General features: G+C 44.5%; 1 long non-coding RNA gene across 1 annotated transcript; it reads right to left on the bottom strand.

Annotated features, from left to right (window-relative positions):
* Positions 1–5,732: 5,732 nt before the first annotated feature.
* Positions 5,733–6,524, bottom strand: LOC135572118 (uncharacterized). The gene is made up of 2 exons (XR_010464025.1): positions 6,233–6,524; positions 5,733–5,940 (listed from the first exon to the last, which is right to left on the bottom strand). It is a non-coding gene; the product is annotated as an uncharacterized LOC135572118 (long non-coding RNA).
* Positions 6,525–8,297: the final 1,773 nt, after the last annotated feature.

Raw genomic sequence — 8,297 nt, forward strand, 5'->3', positions numbered from 1 at the left:
TATCACCTGTAGACTACATCACCCTGACTGCTGACTGTATCACCTGTAGACTGTACAATCACCCTGACTGCTGACTGTATCACCTGTAGACTGTACATCACCCTGACTGCTGACTGTATCACCTGTAGACTGTACATCACCCTGACTGTATCACCTGTAGACTACATCACCCTGACTGTATCACCCATAGACTGTACATCACCCTGGCTGTATCACCCGTAGACTGTACATCACCCTGACTGTATCACCTGTAGACTACATCACCCTGACTGTATCACCCGTAGACTGTACATCACCCTGGCTGTATCACCTGTAGACTGTACATCACCCTGACTGTATCACCTGTAGACTACATCACCCTGACTGTATCACCTGTAGACTGTACATCACCATGACTGTATCACCTGTAGACTGTACATCACCCTGACTGTATCACCTGTAGACTGTACATCACCCTGACTGTATCACCTGTAGACTGTACATCACCCTGACTGTATCACTTGTAGACTGTACATCACCCTGACTGCTGACTGTATCACCTGTAGACTGTACATCACCCTGACTGCTGACTGTATCACCTGTAGACTGTACATCACCCTGACTGTATCACCTGTAGACTGTACATCACCCTGACTGTATCACCTGTAGACTGTACATCACCCTGACTGTATCACCTGTAGACTGTACATCACCCTGACTGTATCACCTGTAGACTGTACATCACCCTGGCTGTATCACCTGTAGACTACATCACCCTGACTGTATCACATGTAGACTGTACATCACCCTGACTGCTGACTGTATCACCTGTAGACTACATCACCCTGACTGTATCACCCGTAGACTGTACATCACCCTGACTGTATCACCTGTAGACTACATCACCCTGACTGTATCACCTGTAGACTACATCACCCTGACTGTATCATCCGTAGACTACATCACCCTGACTGTATCACCTGTAGACTGTACATCACCCTGGCTGTATCACCCGTAGACTACATCACCCTGACTGTATCACCTGTAGACTACATCACCCTGACTGTATCACCTGTAGACTACATCACCCTGACTGTATCACCTGTAGACTGTACATCACCATGACTGTATCACCTGTAGACTGTACATCACCCTGACTGTATCACCTGTAGACTGTACATCACCCTGACTGTATCACCTGTAGACTGTACATCACCCTGACTGTATCACCTGTAGACTGTACATCACCCTGACTGTATCACCTGTAGACTGTACATCACCCTGACTGTATCACCTGTAGACTGTACATCACCCTGACTGTATCACCTGTAGACTGTACATCACCCTGACTGTATCACCTGTAGACTGTACATCACCCTGGCTGTATCACCTGTAGACTACATCACCCTGACTGTATCACCCGTAGACTGTACATCACCCTGACTGTATCACCCGTAGACTACATCACCCTGACTGTATCACCTGTAGACTACATCACCCTGGCTGTATCACCTGTAGACTGTACATTACCCTGACTGTATCACCTGTAGACTGTACATCACCCTGACTGCTGACTGTATCACCTGTAGACTACATCACCCTGACTGTATCACCCGTAGACTGTACATCACCCTGACTGTATCACCTGTAGACTACATCACCCTGACTGTATCACCTGTAGACTACATCACCCTGACTGTATCATCCGTAGACTACATCACCCTGACTGTATCACCTGTAGACTGTACATCACCCTGGCTGTATCACCCGTAGACTACATCACCCTGACTGTATCACCTGTAGACTACATCACCCTGACTGTATCACCTGTAGACTACATCACCCTGAGTGTATCACCCGTAGACTACATCACCCTGACTGTATCACCCGTAGACTGTACATCACCCTGACTGTATCACCCGTAGACTGTACATCACCCTGACTGTATCACCTGTAGACTACATCACCCTGACTGCTGACTGTATCACCTGTAGACTGTACAATCACCCTGACTGCTGACTGTATCACCTGTAGACTGTACATCACCCTGACTGTATCACCTGTAGACTACATCACCCTGACTGTATCACCTGTAGACTACATCACCCTGACTGTATCACCCGTAGACTACATCACCCTGACTGTATCACCTGTAGACTGTACATCACCCTGACTGCTGACTGTATCACCTGTAGACTGTACATCACCCTGACTGTATCACCCGTAGACTACATCACCCTGACTGTATCACCCGTAGACTGTACATCACCCTGGCTGTATCACCCATAGACTGTACATCACCCTGACTGTATCACCTGTAGACTACATCACCCTGACTGTATCACCCATAGACTACATCACCCTGACTGTATCACCTGTAGACTGTACATCCCCATGACTGTATCACCTGTAGACTGTACATCACCCTGACTGTATCACCTATAGACTGTACATCACCATGACTCTATCACCTGCAGACTGTACATCACCCTGACTGTATCACCTGTAGACTGTACATCACCCTGACTGTATCACCTGTAGACTGTACATCACCATGACTGTATCACCTGTAGACTGTACATCACCCTGACTGTATCACCTGTAGACTGTACATCCCCATGACTGTATCACCTGTAGACTGTACATCACCCTGACTGTATCACCTGTAGACTGTACATCACCCTGACTGCTGACTGTATCACCTGTAGACTGTACATCACCCTGACTGTATCACCTGTAGACTGTATATCACCATGACTGTATCACCTGTAGACTGTACATCACCCTGACTGTATCACCTGTAGACTGTACATCACCCTGACTGTATCACCTGTAGACTGTACATCCCCCTGACTGTATCACCTGTAGACTGTACATCACCATGACTGTATCACCTGTAGACTGTACATCACCCTGACTGTATCACTTGTAGACTGTACATCACCCTGACTGCTGACTGTATCACCTGTAGACTGTACATCCCGATGACTGTATCACCTGTAGACTGTACATCACCCTGACTGCTGACTGTATCACCTGTAGACTGTACATCACCCTGACTGTATCACCTGTAGACTGTATGTCACCATGACTGTATCACCTGTAGACTGTACATCACCCTGACTGTATCACCTGTAGACTGTACATCACCCTGACTCTATCACCTGTAGACTGTACATCACCCTGACTGTATCACCTGTAGACTGTACATCCCCCTGACTGTATCACCTGTAGACTGTACATCACCATGACTGTATCACCTGTAGACTGTACATCACCCTGACTGTATCACTTGTAGACTGTACATCACCCTGACTGCTGACTGTATCACCTGTAGACTGTACATCACCCTGACTGTATCACCTGTAGACTGTACATCACCCTGACTGCTGACTGTATCACCTGTAGACTGTACATCACCCTGACTGTATCACCTGTAGACTGTACATCACCCTGACTGCTGACTGTATCACCTGTAGACTGTACATCCCCCTGTGTGTATCACCTGTAGACTGTACATCACCCTGACTGTATCCCCTGTAGACTGTACATCACCCTGACTGCTGCTCTTGTTTAATCTTTTAACTAATCTCTCCCTCTGTTATCTTTTGCACATGTTTCTGCCTAAATTTCCATCACAACTCTCACCTCAGATTCTCTACCAACTGTCAGCAATCTGTTCCTGAACCTCAACTTTTCAGATATATATTTTTAGTTGTATTTTTTCAAGAAATGTTATAACAATAGGAATCACAAGGTTTGAAATTAAGACTTATGCTGCTAGATAAATGTAATTTTTTTTGGTGAAGTTATTTTGGATCTGTAGTAAAACACAATTTGTTATTGTTTTGTATTAAACCAACAATAAATGTTTAATATGATGAGAACTGCATGAGTTTTCTTTGGCCAGCTGAGTAAAGCCATCCACTGTATCATACTGTATGCCTCTGGATAGAACATACTGCCTGTAACACGTGTGTATGTGTGTGGGACTCATTGCGAAATTCACTGAGGCTGAGCATCATGGTTTATTTTAGCCACCCCCTGACTAATTGCTGTGTTTGCATAAAGGATGTGATATTACGTTCGCTCTGACTAATTGGGAAACAGTGTATATGCCAGCCATGTGACTAACTGCTATATTCTCATATTCACATGGTTTAGTTAGGTCCGACAGTAGCTATTACCATAAATGGGGCGGCAGGGTAGCCTAGTGGTTAGAGCGTTGGACTAGTAACCGAAAGGTTGCAAGTTCGAATCCCCGAGCTGACAAGGTACAAATCTGTTGTTCTGCCCCTGAACAGGCAGTTAACCCACTGTTCCTAGGCTGTCATTGAAAATAAGAATTTGTTCTTATTAACTGACTTGCCTAGTAAAATAAAGGTAAAAAAAAAGATGTGTTATGTGATGTTGTTTTAGCTCGTTCTCAGTATGACTCGGGAAATTCAATTATGCCTATGTTATCCGACCCCTGACTGCCATATATTTCCATATGAACACGGCTCAATGCAGCCAGGCGTCAAGCTGTTGTCTGTGGCCCAAATGGCACCCTATTCCTTTATAGTGCACTACTTTTGACCAGGACCCATAGGGTGTCCTATATAGGGAGTAGGGTGACATTTGGATTGCAATGTTCTCTCCCTCTGCTCCCCGCTCTCCCATTTGACCCACTTTACTCACTCAACAGCCAATTGGCCAATCAAACATGAGTTAGCGAGCACGTTTCATTGAATGCCCCAGAAAAGAACCACCAGAATTCTGTTCAGTTCTTAGAACTACTGGCAGCCAGGCATGTTGTACTACCCTGTTGCACCCATCTCTGGTGGCTTACAATCAGGCAAAGCAGGTCTGAGCCTGGCCTGTACTGGGATGGATAGATGGATGAATAGCTTGAGTGAATGGGTTTAAGTAGAATAGTGGTGGGGAGCAGGGGACTGTGTGAATAGACACAACGGGGTTGTTGCCAAAATGCTGCACAAATGTTTTTTTTATGGCTTTCTGTTGCTTTCTCCTGTGTGTGTGAATGGGGTTATATATATATATATATATATATATATACAGAACAAAAATATAAACGCAACATGCAACAATTTCAATGAATGTACTGAGTTACAGTTCATATAAGGAAATCAGTCAATTGAAATAAAATAATTAGGCCCTAATCTATGGATTTCAAATGCCTGGGCAGGGGTGCAGCCATGGGTGGGCCTGGGAGGGCATAGGCCCACCCACTGGGGAGCCAATCAGAATGAGTTTTTCCCCACAAAAGGGCTTTATTACATTCAGAAATACTCCTCAGTTTTATCAGCTTTCTGGGTGCCTGGTCTCTGACGATCCCACATGTGAAGAAGCATGATGTGGAGGTCCTGCGCTGGTGTGGTTTTAAAAAGTACAACCGGCCTCAACTGCAGACCACGTGTAAGGTGGTTTATGGTAGATAATTGAACATCAAATTCTCTGGCAACAGTACTGGTGGACATTTCTGCAGTCATCATGCCAATTGCACTCTGGCTCAAAACTTGACATCTGTGGCATTGTGTTGTTTGACAAAACTGCACATTTTAGTGGCCTTTTATTGTCCACAGCACAAGGTGCACCTGTGTAATGATCATGCTGTTTAATCAGTTTCTTGATATGCCATACCTGTCAGATGGATGGATTATTTTGGCAAATGAGAAATGCTCACTAACAGGGATGTAAAACAAATTTGTGCACAACATTTATTTGAAAGAAATGAGCTTTTTGTGAGTAAGGAACATTTCTGGGATCTTTTATTTCAGCTCATAAAACATGGGACCAACACTTTTTACATGTTGCGTTTATATTTTTGTTCAGTATAGATGGCTCTTGTTGGAAGAATAGGTTGGTTGGCCAGTAGGGACCCAGCAGTAGCTAACTGATGCACCAGCACAGCGTCTCCAGATGAGGGAGCCGTCTCCGCTTCAGAACACAGTAGTCCTACTGAACACAAAAACGTCTAAACTTGACAAATGTCATGTTCACTATGTAATGGAGCATGGAGAAATCAAATAAAAACCCACGATGCCTTAGTACAGTATTACCACACACAGATCAACTGAACCATCTCATTGCATAACCATACATTTTTCGCCACATTGTGAAATCTACCTTCAGGGATTTGGCTCATTTTACGTACTGTGGAAACTACTACCAGACTACGCAGAATAATCAGTTACATGGAAATCCTATTACTTCCTTTACCATAAAGACCATCTGTAAATACTTAAATTACCAAAAGTAGAAACTTGTGTGTGCGCTTCAGGGTCCTTAGAGTTATTGTTGTGTGGACATGGGGTCTGTGGTTCCAGGAGGAAGAGATGTAAGAGAAATGATAAGAGTATGGCCATAGTAGTCCCCAGTGGTATGAGTCACACCTACTAACTTCCTTCCTATTCTGAAACTTCTCTCATACCAATCTGACACTAGAGGACCTGGAGCTCCTTTGATTTTGTCACATGATCTATATTGTTGTTACAAACTAACTTACACACCCATAGGAAGGAGTGTTTGCCAAGTAATAACAGTCATCATTACTTACATGACTAAGTAAAGTAATTAAGCCTTGTCTGAACCACAACGGCCCATAGGGGCAAGTTAGGGCCTATGTCCTGTTTCTGTAGCATGAGGAAGCTTGATGTACAAGTACACCCCCTGGACAGGACGTTAGTATGATTAAGACCTATTAAGGTTTTATTGGAGCAAAAACCCATTGTTCCCATTGTGATAGAGATTGTGTTCTGTTATTGTTTGGTCAGGGATAAAGTGTGACATGTTGTGCTACTGTCTGTCTTATCCCACCAGGCACAGACGTCAGCTCACCGTCTAGTTTTTATTTATATTTGGTTGACTTGTCAAGGAACAATAATTCTATGTGAAATCAACAAAAAATGTCACCATGTCATTGGATTTAGGTTAAAAGTTAGGTGAAAAAAATAGGAAATGCTGTTACGTTCAAATCCGATCAGTTTTCCACATTGATTCAACGTCAACATTATATTTTGGGGGTTGAAAGGACGTGGAAACCATGTTAATTCAACCAGTTTGTGGCCAGTGGTATGTTTTTGCCAACATTTGTCCAGCAGTGTTGTCTGTCTGTTCTCACCATCCAAACCAAACAGCACGGCTTTGTGGTCAACTTCCTCAGTGAGACGTTGATAACGAGAGGATTTATGTGCCCAGTGTCCACAAACACACTGCTCACGGTACTCCCTTTCTCACACACACTGCGGTCTCTCTCTTTCTCTACATCGTCCTCTTTCTCACACACACTGCTGTATTTCTCTCCCTGTTTTCTACTGAACAAATATATAAACGCAACAATTTCAAAGATTTTACTGAGTTACAGTTCATATAAGAAAATCAGTTAATTGAAATTAATTAATTAGGCCCTGATCAATGGATTTCACATGACTGGGAATACAGATAAGCTGATGGTCACAGACACCTTAAAAAGAAGGTAGGGGCATGGATCAGAAAACCAGTCAGCATCTGGGGTGACCATTTGTCTCATGCAGCATGACACATCTTCTCGTAGAGTTGATCAGGCTGTTGATTGTGGCCTATGGAATGTTGTCCCACTCCTCTTCAATTGCTGTGCGAAGTTGCTGGATATTGGCGGGAACTGGAACATGCTGTAGTAACATCAATCCAGAGCATCCCAAACATGCTCTTTAGGTGACATGTCTGGTGAGTATACAGGCCATGGAAGAACTGGGAAATTTTCAGCTTCCAGGAATTGTGTACAGATCCTTGCTACATGTTGAAACATGGTGATGGCAGCGGATGAATGGCACGACAATGGATCTCGTCACGGTATCTCTGCATTCAAGTTGCCATCGATAAAATGCAATTGTGTTTGTTGTCGCTAACTTATGACTGCCCATACCCTTACCTCCCACCACCATGGGGCACTCTGTTCACAACGTTGACATCCACAAACCGCTCACCCACACAACGCCATACACGCTGTCTGCCATCTGCCCGGTACAGTTGAAACCGGGATTCATCCATGAAGAGCACACTACTCCAGGATGCCAGTGGCCATCGAATGTGAGCATTTGTCCACTGAAGTCCGTTATGATGCCGAACTGCAGTTACGTCAAGACCCTGGTGATGACGATGAGCACACAGATGAGCTTCCCTGAGACGGTTTCTGATAGTTTGTGCAGAAAACCTTCGGTTGTGCAAACCCACAGTTTCATCAGCTGTCCGGGTGGCTGGTCTCAGACGATCCTGCAGGTGAAGAAGCCGAATGTGGAGGTCCTGGGCTGGTGTGGTTACACGTGGTCTGTGGTTGT

The sequence above is a fragment of the Oncorhynchus nerka genome, linkage group LG6 (assembly GCF_034236695.1).
Source record: "Oncorhynchus nerka isolate Pitt River linkage group LG6, Oner_Uvic_2.0, whole genome shotgun sequence".
NCBI classification, from domain to species: Eukaryota; Metazoa; Chordata; class Actinopteri; order Salmoniformes; family Salmonidae; genus Oncorhynchus; species Oncorhynchus nerka.